The sequence below is a fragment of the Corvus kubaryi genome, unplaced genomic scaffold (assembly GCF_017639235.1).
Source record: "Corvus kubaryi isolate FWS band 111438036 unplaced genomic scaffold, C.kubaryi_AGA036_p1.0 split1-65, whole genome shotgun sequence".
Classification (NCBI taxonomy): Eukaryota; Metazoa; Chordata; class Aves; order Passeriformes; family Corvidae; genus Corvus; species Corvus kubaryi.
The window spans coordinates 4,505,395-4,519,143 of NW_024582080.1; positions in this window are offsets into that span (position 1 = coordinate 4,505,395).

The following is a 13,749-nucleotide window of genomic DNA, read 5'->3' on the forward strand; positions in this document are numbered from 1 at the left end:
GCATAAAGTGAAATATGAAGGAGTTTCAAAGTTTTCTGAAATGAAAATACTCCAAAATTAAATATATGGAGAACTGTGTATAGAAATTTTCATTGAAAAAATATGATTTTTTGAGGGGAAAAAAGACCCAACAAATGTGTTTGGACTAATTTTAACTAAGCTTCTGGAAACTTTATATAAAGATAGAGCAAACAGCCATTCAGTTTGCATTTGCAGGCAGCTGTGGTTACAGTAAGCTGGTAGCAATGCCAGGACTTTCAAGGATCATGAATCACGAAGTCACAAAATCACTTAGGTTGGGAGGGAGCTCTTGAGCTTGTCTAGTTCATCCTCCTTGCTCAAGCAGGGTCAGCTACGGTAGGTTGCCTGCATTCTGCCCAGCTGGGTTTGAATTATCTCTGCAGATGGAGACTCCACAGCTTCTCTTAGCAATGTGTTGCAATGTTTGACCACTTTCAGAGGTAAAAAAAAGCAACCTTTCTTGTGATCAGGTGGAATTTCATGTGTTTCAGTTTATGCCTGCTGCCTCCTAGTCCTGTCACTGTGTAGCATGGAGAAGAGCCTGGCTCCCTCTTCTTCATTCTCTCCCATCACATTTTTATACTCATAGGTGAGATTCCCCCAAGGTTTCTCTTCCCAGGGCTGAAGAGTCACGGCTCTCTCAGCCTTTCTTTGTCTGTCAGATGCTCCAGTCCCTTAATCATCTTTGTAGCCCAGTGCTGGACTCACTCCAGAAATCTGTATCTTGTACTGAGGATCCCAGAACTGGTCCAAGTGTGGTGTCACAAATGCTGAGTGAAGAGGATCACCTGCTGGCAATGCTCTGTCTAATGCAGCCCAGGCAGCCACTGGCCACTCTGGCAGCAAGAGCACTTTGCTGGCTTGGGGGTTACCTTGTTGTCTACCAGGACCCCAAGACTGTTCTCTGTCAAGCTGCTTCCCAGTTAGTCAAATCCCAGCATATGCTTGTTCCCCTCCACGTGCAGGATTTGGCATTTCCCTGTACTGAACTTTGCAAGGCTTTTGTCAGCCCATTTCTCTATCCTGCTGAGGTCCTTCTGAAGGGCAGCACACCAATTCTCTGTATCAGTCACTCCTCCCTATTTTTTTATTTTGCAAACTTGCTAAGGATGCACTCTTTCCCATCATCCAGGTTATTAATGAGGATGTTAAAACGGGGTTGGCAGTGACTTGTGACAGTGACTACAGTCCTTTCAGCCTGCCATGTCAGCCAGTTTTCAATCCACCTCCTTGTCACTTTATCTAACGCACACTTTGCATGTGATAGCATTGCCATTTCTTATATCCCCACAATCAGTCCTGAAGGCTGCATGTATATGGCACGTGAGAACACCCTCTCTCAGGCTCACGTTTTTAAATACACCTGTGATTTCTATCCTAAGGCATTCTAATAAACTTACCTGTTTAGTTTTTGGGTACTAAAGTGATTCTCAGAACCAGTTGGATGCCTTCAAATCAAACTCTATGAAAATGTTACAGTATAAAGTGCTAGGGGGTTTGTAAGCATTGAGTAGGGTACTTCATAGTAGGAAATAGTACGATTCTTCAGAGCCAATAAAAATATTTTTCTTTCAGTGTCTGCATAAATACAACTTTTCTTCAGAAAGTCAGGTCAAGGTTTTAAAACGTAATATAAAGCTCTTACAAGAATATGAAAATAGGTAAGAAGATATTAATAAGTACATGACAGTCTTCCTAGCAGATCAGTGGTTCATCTAGTTGAACAACCTACCTCAGGCAAGGACCAACACTTCAGAAAAATGCGAAGTTTCTTTCAAGTGCACATTGTGTGAATACAGAAATTGCTGCATCCTCATTATATTCCAGACTTCTGGTCATGATAGTGATCAGTGGCATATAAATCAGAGAAAATGTTCTGGTAGACGAGATATGAAAAGTATGGTATGCCTTACTTGAAAAATTATCTTCTCTTAATGACAAATTTGAAATTTATGTTCTCTTGCAAGTGAAGGGAGCATCTCATTTTAAACTTGGAGCCTAAAGACTGAAAACCTGAGTCACCCTCAGGAGGTGCCTTTCTCCCTCCTTTGGCTATAGACAGGGACTCTCAACAGGTTACGTGAGATGAATACAATCTCTTGTGATTATTTTGTACCTAGAAGCATATGAATGTCTAATTTTTTCAAAGTCTAAAACTAAACTCTGTCTGTGATATCTGATGGCAGTAAGTAATATGTATGTAGTATTTAGAAATTATATGATTTTTATTTTCCAATGTAGGAATGTTATTTCTGCTTATACTGATGTCTAGTTTTGTCTTTGGCTTCAGCTGGAGTCGATGCAAGCTTTTCATGCTCTTTATACATTTTAACAGGGCAAAGACAATTGCTGCTTTCTTCTAAAATAGGAAAAGGGCACTAATAGCTTGCCCTGCGTACCCAGAAAGTCCAGTGTCCCTGGATTTTAACACTGTGAAAGATCTGACAGTGTTTGGCTAAACTTCTCCCTCTAACATGTTAATAGAGCCAGGTTGCTTGTTACAAATACCACACTGACTTCTTTTAGACATTCACATTTAGCCATCCAAGGCTATTTCAACACTCCAAGTAATGTCAGAGTCATGCTGGGAGTGCAATTAACTATTCTTTATTTTTGTTTATTGCCATTGAAAAGTTGTACTCAAGATGTGCTCAGAGAGAGGGGAAAAAACACCCTCTCAAAGTATTAATTACAGATTTTATTAAAAGTGTACAAAAGACTTAAAGCGTAACCAAGCAATCACTGTTCTCTCACCCTAGGAGAAGGGGGAAGAAAGAATTCCAGTGGCAGGGAGCTTAGCTGCTTTGACAAGAAGGGAAACACAGGCCTCCTAATTAACAGTGCAGTTAAAGAAGGGTGAGCAGGTTGTTGCCAAATGTAACCCCAGGGAAAACTGTAACTGCTGTAATCAAGGGAGTTATTTACCCCATCAATAAAAACAGCCTGAAACAAATGACATGACGCCCTGAAAAACTGTGGTCTGAGAACAGGGAGGTACCAAGGAACGTGGCTCCTGCCGGATGGTTCTCCCTCAGTCCTGAGGAGCTCGGGGTGATGCAGGTGCTGGACTGAGGGTGTGCTGTGTTGCATGGGCAGTGCTGAGGACTGAGCTCGGATCTCATCTCTGTGAAATAAGAGAAGCACCAAACGGAACATGTCTACACACTATGAATATCCAAAGGGAAACGATCGTCTAAAAATTCCTCAGGTATTGGTCCGAGTCAACTTTCACGCTACCAGGTGTTGAACTGGGCTGCACCATTTTGGATTTTGTAATGAATCTCAGGAGATTTGTGTCTTCATCTAACCATAACTGGAGACAAAATGAGGTTTTCCAGTTATTTATTTTATTTCTTTCTTTCTCATTTACTTATTGAGTCATTTATTGAGACAGGACTTCATTAAAGAACTAGTGGGCCTTTTTCAGAACATTCTCAGCATCTTTCAGAGTGCCCAAAAAAGGAATGAAAATCACTTTCACAAATCTCAATCCAAAAATGATTGGGCATGCCTCAAAAAGGCAAAATTTTACTATCTATGCCTTGGCTGATATTTAGAAGGATACCAGAAAATGCCCCAGATTTAGAGCTTGCCTGGCTTACTCTGGGCCACTCAAGTGTTAAGTAACTCAGTGTCAGTGTTGAGTCCAGTTCTATGTGCACTGTATGGCAAGAGCCATTTGTAATGGTCACCTAAATATGGGTTTGCTTTTTTCTTCCCCTGTCCATGTTAGATTACCCAGAACATCGGCCATAGCCTCACATGACTGTCCATAGGCTCAGTCCTACATTCTTGATGTCCTGATGTCTTGATATCACATGGATCAGTGACAAAAGGTAGTTAAAATAAAGCAATGGCTACTGAATACTGTTGGTTGGGGTACCAATTAAAATCTTAGTGCATATAAACAATTTTTTTCTTAGCTTCAGAAATGTTATTGTGTTACCTTACAGCCAGCTCCAGGTAATATGTGACCAGATTTCAAATTCTTTGGTACTCCTTCTTCACATAAAGAGGGCTCTGATAATGAGAAGGTGGTTGTTGTGTGAGTAAGATTACCAGGATCAACAAGGATTTTAAGGACTTGGAGTGACCTACCATAGCATTCCTCTAAAACTGCCTTTTTAATTAGCTTTGATGTAGTCTTCTCAATGTCTGCTATCAAGAAATCCAGCCAATACTTTTTGTGTGATCGCAGCCAACGTAAAAAGTAACATAAAGGTGAATGTGGAATTGAAATGATTTCCCACTTTTAGTTGTCTAAGTACCTGTGTCCATGCTGAAGTTTCTTTGTGGACACAAAAGATCAGTTTCCAAGTAGATTCTCCACCATGAAAGACACTTCATTTCATGTGCACACCCACCAGGTGTGAGTCATTGTTCTGAGAGCTACTCGTCCCTCTCTTGTTTTCACAGCTTTAGCAACTACCTGGTTACAGCAATGCAAATGAGTAGAGGATGACGCCCAGCAGATGTGACTGACCTGATTTTCTCATCCATGCAAGTGGAAAGTAATCAATGGAAACAACTAGATTTATAGTTGTGAAAAAAGCATTGAAGGCAAATGAAAGATCTAACCTAGATGGAAAATCTGCCTGTAAATCCATCAGTAAACTCTTCATGTTTTTCACTTCCCTAGAAAATAACTAGAGACAAGGTTCCTGGGTGCCAGGGGCACTGATAGAGCGATTAAAATGTCTCTCTGTGCTCCCTGTGCCAGAAATTTTAACACTGCATAGTGCTTGCTGTAAGGGCTGTCCCATGAGGCCCAGCTGCTAATGGGTGTTTGTTCATAGGGCTGGGGGATCCACAGTCTCCGGACAGAGCAGTAGCCTTATCGTACACCTTTGGCTACTGGCTTATAACATGCTTACCTCCACATGCCACAGGCATTCTGCAGCATGGAGAAGATGTGGAGTTCAGAGGGAAAGGGGAGAAACATCAGATCAGCATAAAGCCATAGGAATGGCTAGCAGGAGACAGTTCCAGCTGAGCTGGGTGTTCAGTTACTGTTATTTAGGCTTTCTGTGAAGCAAATACTGGGTAAGAGACAACTTAAACATCATATAATACACACAGCTTTTTATTGGAGCATGGTAGCAATGGCACCTGCTCACAGCACACGTCAATCTCATCTATAAGTACTTCCATCATTGCAGAACACAGTTACAGCTGTCTCCTAAAAGTATATTATTGTGTTGAATGATGAATAGCATTGTGAAATATTACCTATAATCAGCACCCATTATGGCAAAGCTCATTAAATTTCTGACAAATCTAAGTGTTGACAGCACTTTAATTTTGTTTTATTGCCTTCTTTTACCTACACAATTTCTATTTCTGGTTTACAGTTAATAATGAAAGACAGCAGAACTGCACTGTGCTTGAGAATCAGAAAAATAATCTTTTTTAAAGTCCCTGATTTAGGCCATAGGAACAGCAGGTAGTAAACACTGCACTCATTGAAAAGGTGATTAAAGTTTAATAAAACTGTCAAGTGAAATAAACCAATCTCCTTGCAAAACATCCTGTTTGCCAGGTGCTTGGACTTTAGCTGTTAAAAAATTCTCTTTCCACAGTCTGTTTAAATGTGTAATGTTGTGACTGCCAAGACACAATTCATGTTTTTTGCACGATCTGTTGAGACTTGCTAATAAAGAAGACTGCTAAAACAACATATTCAGAAGCCGCTATAACAAGTTCTGTGTAGGATGAATGCACTTTTACTTAATTAACTGCTAAAAACATTCCTGTCTCTCACTGTTCAAGTTAGGCTTTGGAGCCTGGTCCTTCACCCCTGGCTTCATAGAAGATGTGATTCTCCATCCATCTGGTCATCTGCAAGTGTCCAAACTATGTTGCTATCTGTCTGACTTGATGGAGCTTTGCACCATTTTTTTCCATAGCATATTATTATACAAAATCCAAGGTAGTAAGAAATCAAACACATACATATGGATATAAAATCCATAGTCCCTAAAATCTGTAGTCCCTACAACCATCTGAAACAACTTCATACTGCAAAACTCTATTAAACTTTAGAAATTGGTTGTTATTAGTGGCTTACTAATTATTAGTTGACTTGCTATGCAGTACCTCGGGTAACATTTTATGGTTGTTTTTCCAAGTTGTATTCTCTGTAGAGCTGTAGGTGAGTTAATACAGAATGATTCATCAATGACGTATTCCCGTGATTCTTCCCAATGTGTCAGTGTGTGCACTGTATGTCAGACCTTTCCTCTGTGTTCCCCAGCAGCCTCTCTGAAGAAAACAGGTCAAACAACAAACTGAGTTTTGTGAAGGTCAGGATGTCCCTGAGGGATTCACAGTTGCTTTAATGAGAACATCACCTTGCCTCTCACAAGGTTTTGCCATGCAAAGTGCATCAGCTCCCTGACTCGGGGCAACCCAGACTGACAGGAATGAGAGACCTCAAATAATGAGGAAACACTAACACCCTGGCACTGCCCTGAGTTAAAAAGGCAACTTGGCTCTCAGGAAGACAAGCTTTTCTGGTGGCACTCTGGACATATCATGTGGCCTTGAGAGGGGAGAAGTGTCCTACTGAACAAATCTGTCTGTGCATCTCCCAGCAGAGCAGGCTTTTCTCTGATATCAGAGGCAGGCAGAAATATCCACCCAGCCAAAAGCTCAATACACAGGAAATTAAAAGAAGGACTTACAGCTAAATCTACAATGGCTTCTGTATCTTGGTGCTATCTGAGATACCCTGTCCTCTCCCCAGATTCTTCCCCATGATTATTCCTGTTACTTGCAACTCACTTTAAATTGTATTGCAAGGTTCTTGGGAAAAGGGCGGATGTCTGTGTGTCTGTATTAGCTCAGCTTCACGTGTTAATTTCGTGTTCCACATGCAGGTACTGCTACAGCTAATACATACACATATAAAAGAACTCTCTTAACAGGACAGCATTAAATTCCCCTGCAAAAGTTCAAAACAAAGATAGCAAAATACGCAAAATTAAAAGATTATATTAATATCTTGCATTTTTAATTTCCCCATACTTTCTCTGTGCTTGTGACAAGATGTATGAATTTATACAAAGCTTTAATTAGTACTAGATGGTGAGAACGGGAAAGCTTTATGAAAACACCCATTTGCAATTTTATCTGGAGATTCCTAAAGATAATGAGATAAACTTCATATTTTTTCTTCCCTTGTGCTTGGCTTTTCAATAATACTGCCAACATATATTGTACCATGTACAGCATTATCTGTAGAAACCCACCACAAAGTAAGAACATAAGAAAAATAAGATATGCTATATTTAAGGAAAGAACATTTTGTTTCTTTATGCTTTTGACAACAGTTTTGAAAAGAGTGTGCATAGCTTCTTAGTAAGGAACATGCATGGCTTTTTCAGCACACAGAAATCAGGCTTTGTAGCAAGATCCTCATTAAGCCGATATGCCTGCCATTCCGCTGAATGCGCTGCCAAAGCGTCTCACTGAGGGAAACCCTGCTGCCTGAAGAGGGGCCACTGGTGAGATTAATTCCTCCACTCTCACACTGATAAGAAGGTTAGAATATGCTGCCTGGTCGTTTAGATCAAGATTGTAGTGTTATCCTTTCTTCTTTTCTGGCTTAACCAAAAAAATCAACCAAAAAGCCAGGAAGGGATACTAAGATAAAACAAGTATTTATTCTGTTACAAAGGAATTTTTTTTTCTGAGGACTTGTTTTAAGACCATTGAGAAGTGTGGGAAACAACAGCTTAGGTTCATAAAATTTTAGTGCTGGAGGTGACAATGCTGAGGTAATAAGCGTAAGAGAAGGAACTTTAGTCAATGACGTGGGCCACCAAGGACTCTACACTCATTTTGATTTCTGTATGTTAAACATCTCTTTCTGAAAAAGCTATATTTAGCAAAAGTTAGATTTTTATACTCACAGTGCTGTCTAGACCAGGAGTGCTCACCTTTTAATTCTTGATTTGCACTGTCTCAATGGCCTAGAATAGTCCTCAGGCTGCCATGGGGCAGAGAGTGCTAAGGAGATTATTTGAATTCTCCATGGTGGGAAAAAGCAAACCACCATGTCCTGCTACGACTGCCATCGCCAACTTGCCCAGTGTAATCTTACCCTGCAAAATGAAGTGCTAGAACGCTGGGAGAGCTGTTGCCTACAAACCAGTCCCAAAGCTTACAGGAGATTCTGATATGCAACTTGCAGGGTCAGGATCTTTTGGCTAGCCATGTTCTTGAACAATTTCTTCCCCCTAGGAGATCGATGTTTCGGATAGACACGTATAGGAATTGTTGCAGACAGTATTTTTCTCCTGCAAATCTTTTGCTTCTGGATTGGCAGGAGGATGAAGCAAACCGCCCTGGCCTCATGTTGGCTCAATACACCTCATTAAGCCACAACCTCACGCATACAGCATTGTCTCAGACCACCTTTCTCTGATTTGAAGGAAGATGAAGGATGCCATTTTTCCCTCTTGTGCTTTTATCTCTGTTGGAACAAAGAGGTTTATTCTTGTTATCTCCCTCTGGTGAGCAGAAAAAGATAAACCACAGGACTTAGAAACTCATAAAGCTGAGAAATGTAACTAGAAAGAACAAAGAGCTGGCTGCTGCAAGGCACTACAGGAAGGCAAAGCTGGTGGGGTGGCCCATGCACAGCACAGCCCTCTGGGCCTAATGGATGAAACTAATATGAGAGGAAAGTAGCAAAAAGATGATAAGGATTTTTGTCTCCAGTGCTCTTTGGTCTTTGTTTTAGATTTACCAGTATCTTTGGGTGGGTGTTTTTTTGTTCTGTTGTTTTGGTTTCTTTTTTTTTTTTTTTTTTTTGGGGGGGGGGGGGGTTGGTGGGTTTTTTTGGTTTTTTTTTTTTTGTTATTATTGAAAACATAATGGGTTTGCTCAGTCTACTTCAAAGAAATTGTTACTGCACCTGAAGCTCTGTGTAGATTTTAGCCCTACTGCTTTAAGATCCAAAATACCTGGTCTTCGTACCTGCAGTGTGTTTTACTAGTAGACTGCAACACCTTTGTAATCCCAGACCAGAATACAGCAGTGACAGCCACACGTTTCTTCAGCTCCACTGTGAGTTGTAGCTCTGCTGGTGTTAGCTGCTGAGAATGCTTCCACATGAAGTGCAATCATGTTCATTAGGAGTGCTGTACACATCAACTAGTCTACAACTTGTAGAAATTCATACCAAAACCAAATACATGAGAGGCCACTATCTTCCTCTGGTAACAGCTTCTCTAAGAAGTCTTTCATAACTGACTCTTTAAAAGCGGCCTTCTCTAAGCGCCTATTGGCATTTGTGTATTAATCAACGTAGAATATTTATATGCTGCTTCCAGCTGATACTAGTCTCAGAAGAATCGATGAGTGATGCATATTGTTTCTTTACTTGCTGTCTCCAAGTTATAAATGGAGTGTTTTTCCAGCTTTAACTAGAAAACAGTAAAGTGATAGGATTTGTTTCATTTCTAAGAACACGGGACACTATTTCTTAGAATAAATTTAATTTATTAACATTTGGGTTGTTTGTAAAGGTGATGTACACCAAGAGTACTACGGTATTACTAATGATTTTCTGGCTTAGAATTTGCTTGAAGGACAGACAAGCCAATTCAAGGTGATGGTTAAGTGTAATTTAAGCTGTAATGCAGTCTCCAAATAAGAGTTTATGTCTACTCTGTGCAATGATGACTGCTAAAACAGATAATACTGACACATCTAGAAAACTAAAGCAATAGAAAAGATGGTATCACCACAATATTCATTATTTTTATGCCTTTTTCCAAAGGAACCAAACTAGGAAAAAGAATATGGAGACAAGCAGGGTTTCAAAATCATTTTGGCAATGATAATAACATACTTATTTAGGACACTTCATACAAAAAAGCTTTGCACCCAGAGATTTTAATTAACTGCACACACCAGACAAAGGAATCACAAAAACCGAGCCATTTCTGAGGAAGAGCTCAAGCGATTCTACAGATAAAGGATGAGCTGTGAAAATCAGCTTCTCCAGCTGATACACAGGACTCAAAGCTTACATCAAAGCTGCAGGACCAGTGTAGGCAGCTGCTCCCCCAGGGCAGTGGGACGTACCATGGGGAGAGGCTGGGAAAGGCAAGAGCTTTTTAGGTGGGTCTTTGCAGGGGTGAAGCCAGATGCAGTTTGTCAGTTTTCAAGCAACGACTGCTGCAGGAGCTCCCACAGCACTTGCCTGCCCCAGATCTCACACACAGCCTCGTGTACCCTTACACACCCAGCTGGGCTGGACCCTACCTGTCCCTGTCCCTCTCTGTCCTTGGCTGCCTGTCTGGGGCTCCCCCATTACCCCTCAGTGCCACCCAGCACTCTCACAGCTGCCACAACTGCCTGACACCCCAGCTGCTCCCAGCACAGCTGGTACCCCACATCACCTGGGCCTCATTCCTGGAGATTCACAACTGTTAGAGCAGACAGACCTTCCTGCAGTTTTCCAAATTAATTGATCCTTACTGTGACTTGTGCAAGAAATGCAGGTACTTTGACAAAGAGAGAGCAGTGCTGGAGTGCCTGCCTGAACCTCCCCACCACTCCTGGACTTTCTCAGGAGTCAGTGTGAGAATACAGCTTGGTGGCCCTGCATACCTTCTTCTTTCTATCTGGAGACTGAAACACTTCAGTTTTCAAGTGCTTCACAGAAAACTTATGTATTGTACCTGTCTCACAGGGAGACACTTCCTGGGCTCCATAGAAAGAGAATCACAAGACATGAACAAGGCCTTGGACATATGTTCTTTTCCGCTTTCAGCTTCAGAGCTCCTGGCCCTCACCAACTGCAGCCATCAGTGCTGCTCCTCAGAAAGGAGCTACTGCATGAAGTGGATGATTTGCCCTGGCTAGCACTGCCAGCAGTATGCCCTGCTCCAAGAACACACATGGCAACAAGCACCTATGACTGGGAGAGTGGTGGGATTATACTACTGATCCTGAGGACTGTATTCAATTATTTTACTAACAAATACTTTATACATAATTTATGAATATTCATTTATGTCACTTACTCTATCTTTTCAAAGTAGAATTTTTTTTTCAAGAATGTGTCCACAAAGTAAATCTATCAATTATGGGTTCAGGCTTAAACAGTATATTATAGTAAGGTGATTAGCTAGGTTTTTCTGCAGTTAATGGCAGAATTCGTCCAAGGAACTTCTGAATCAACTTTGGTTTGATGTATTTTCAGCACAATTGACAAATCTGATTTAACTATACCACCTGGCTGCCTGAGGTGCTTTAGATTGACCCAGGTTGACAATAACGGCTTGTCAGCCCATTGTTCTTAATCACATAAACTTTTCCATTACCTCACCAAGTTTTTCTGCTTTACAGTCAGAAAGAGTACATAAGCACTAGGCTGCAGTGGGCTCTTCTCCCCTCCAGAGCCCTTACATCAGCACAGATAGTGCAATGCCCTGGCTATCACTGAACTGTTAGTGAAACATGAGTTTTCCATACCCATATGGTATTCGATCATACATTGTCTTTTGTTTCCTCCTTATGTGTGGTATCAGCCTGCTATCAGGTTCATGTTCACTCCTCTTGGTCCATCTGTCTCTTAAAATTTGGTTCACGACATTTTATGTTAGTGTTGGAGTCTTGTTATGTCTCAATTTGCGTGCACTTTATGTAGACTAACACCTGGGATCATGCACTGGTCTTGACATCAGGTGCTACTAAACAGGGTAGCGTAGTCAGTGCTGGCTAACAAGTGAGTAGAATTATTTTCAGTAGGGTTACAAGAGGCAAATATGTTTTTTAGGAGGGAGCATTCCTTGCATGTATTTAGGGAAATGTGGTATCTGCCATACTTGTTGCTTTACATGAGCTTTCTTTTTGTCATTACTTATTTTTAATCTCTGAGATCTTTTTGTCTATAATCTTTTCTAGAAGGGAAAATTAATGGCAGGGCAATAGTTGATTTGTAGAAAATGCTGCTTTTACTGTAAGTGCAAAAGCTGAGGCAGAAAGATCTAATAGGAGAAAATGAGAGTGCTATGTTTCAGAGGGTCTGTAAGTCCTTCATAAGTATGTCAACCTAGACAAAGAACTCAAAGCTGTCTCACCTGTAATGTATCTAGTCCTATTAAGACAAAATTCAGTTCAATAAGGACTAACTCAAATTTAGGTTGCAACTGGCTCTTTAATTTCAGTGTGAAAGTACTTTTAATGTACTGACTTTTTCATGCCTACCAGATAAAAATGTATGCAGGAACTACTTGTTTTTTTAAAGGCTTCAAACAAAACAAGAAAACTGTGTAACAACATAACTACCCATCCTTAAAGTCAGGAGAACAATGTTCTGCTCTTGAATATCTACATTTTTACTCAGGCAGCTCTTTAAAAACTTACAAAATATACACAGCTGACAAGAACAGTGGAACAAGTTCCACTTGAGTAAATATGTATTGAATTTAAAGCACTTCACAAGTAAAAACAAGTCATAGAGAATGAGTATCTTCAAATACATGTTTTCTTTAACTTAGACCAAAGTAAGCATTTGAACAGTCCAAGAGGAACATGGCATATTGTGAGGAAAGCTAATCTACCTTTCATCGTACGGTACCATACTGGTACTTTGCAGAAGTGTTCTTTCCCTGGATGATGCAAGCCACCATCCCCAAATGCAGGTGCCTCCTTGTGCACAGAGATGTGCCTTTCTCACAGCCCCTTAGTTTTGCAGAGAGATCCATGTCCTATTGCTTGTTGGTAGCTTATGCAAACAAAAGAAATGAACTAACTACTACGCACCCCAGAAACAGACTAGAGGGTGTATTTTAGATCCTTAGGGTGCTGGTGGTGCTGCATTTTCTCTGGCAGCAGGGCTATTTCAACAAGCATCTCACCTCCATGTTGCAGTTCATCATCCCATCAGTTTTGCGGATGAGGGGAACCTACTTTCAATGGCATAAATGGCATTAAAACACCTGTCAAAGAAAAAGAAACAGTTCTTCATATGCTGTTATTATTTGGTTGGGTTTTAAACCAGGATGATTTGACTGTTAAGGTCATTATGCCCTTGTCCTTTCTGCTTTTCACTAGTATGCAAACAGCATGAATTCCTGAGTATTCAAAGGGTGAAATGATTATTAGTTCACTTGGTCTGCAAGAGGGAAAGTGAAATGATGTTTTGGTCCTACAGGTACAGACTTCAAGCCAGGTTAATTCCTTAATAGCATTTATTGAGATGATGCACATAAAAAAACCCCCTAGCTTTAATTAAGCTGCATATTATGTTTTCTTAAATATTTTATTAAATAAATAATATTTGAGGTAATAAAATAATCATTCTGGAATATAATAATGTCTCAGGCACTGAGGGAATAAAGAGCATGAAACTCATTAAAATGCAATCATTGAGATATTACCTTGTTACTTGCATTTCAATATCGTGCACATACTTTATCTTGTATGTTAAAGAGTTCTCAGTGGTAGTTATTGGGACTTGTTTGTTTTAAATTAGTCCCAGAAGGGTTTTCCTGGTAATCCCTTTATAAAAAAGGTGGATATTAAATATTTCAATTACAATAATTCTGAAGGTTAATATAAATTCAAGAAAATTAAAAAATACCAATTTCATTTCAGAAAAGTTTCATGTCCACTAAATTTAATACATATTTCTCCTTAATTCAAGAAGATTGAATCGAGAAAACAGTGATTTTTATACAGCTTATTATAGAAAACAGTTTATTTATA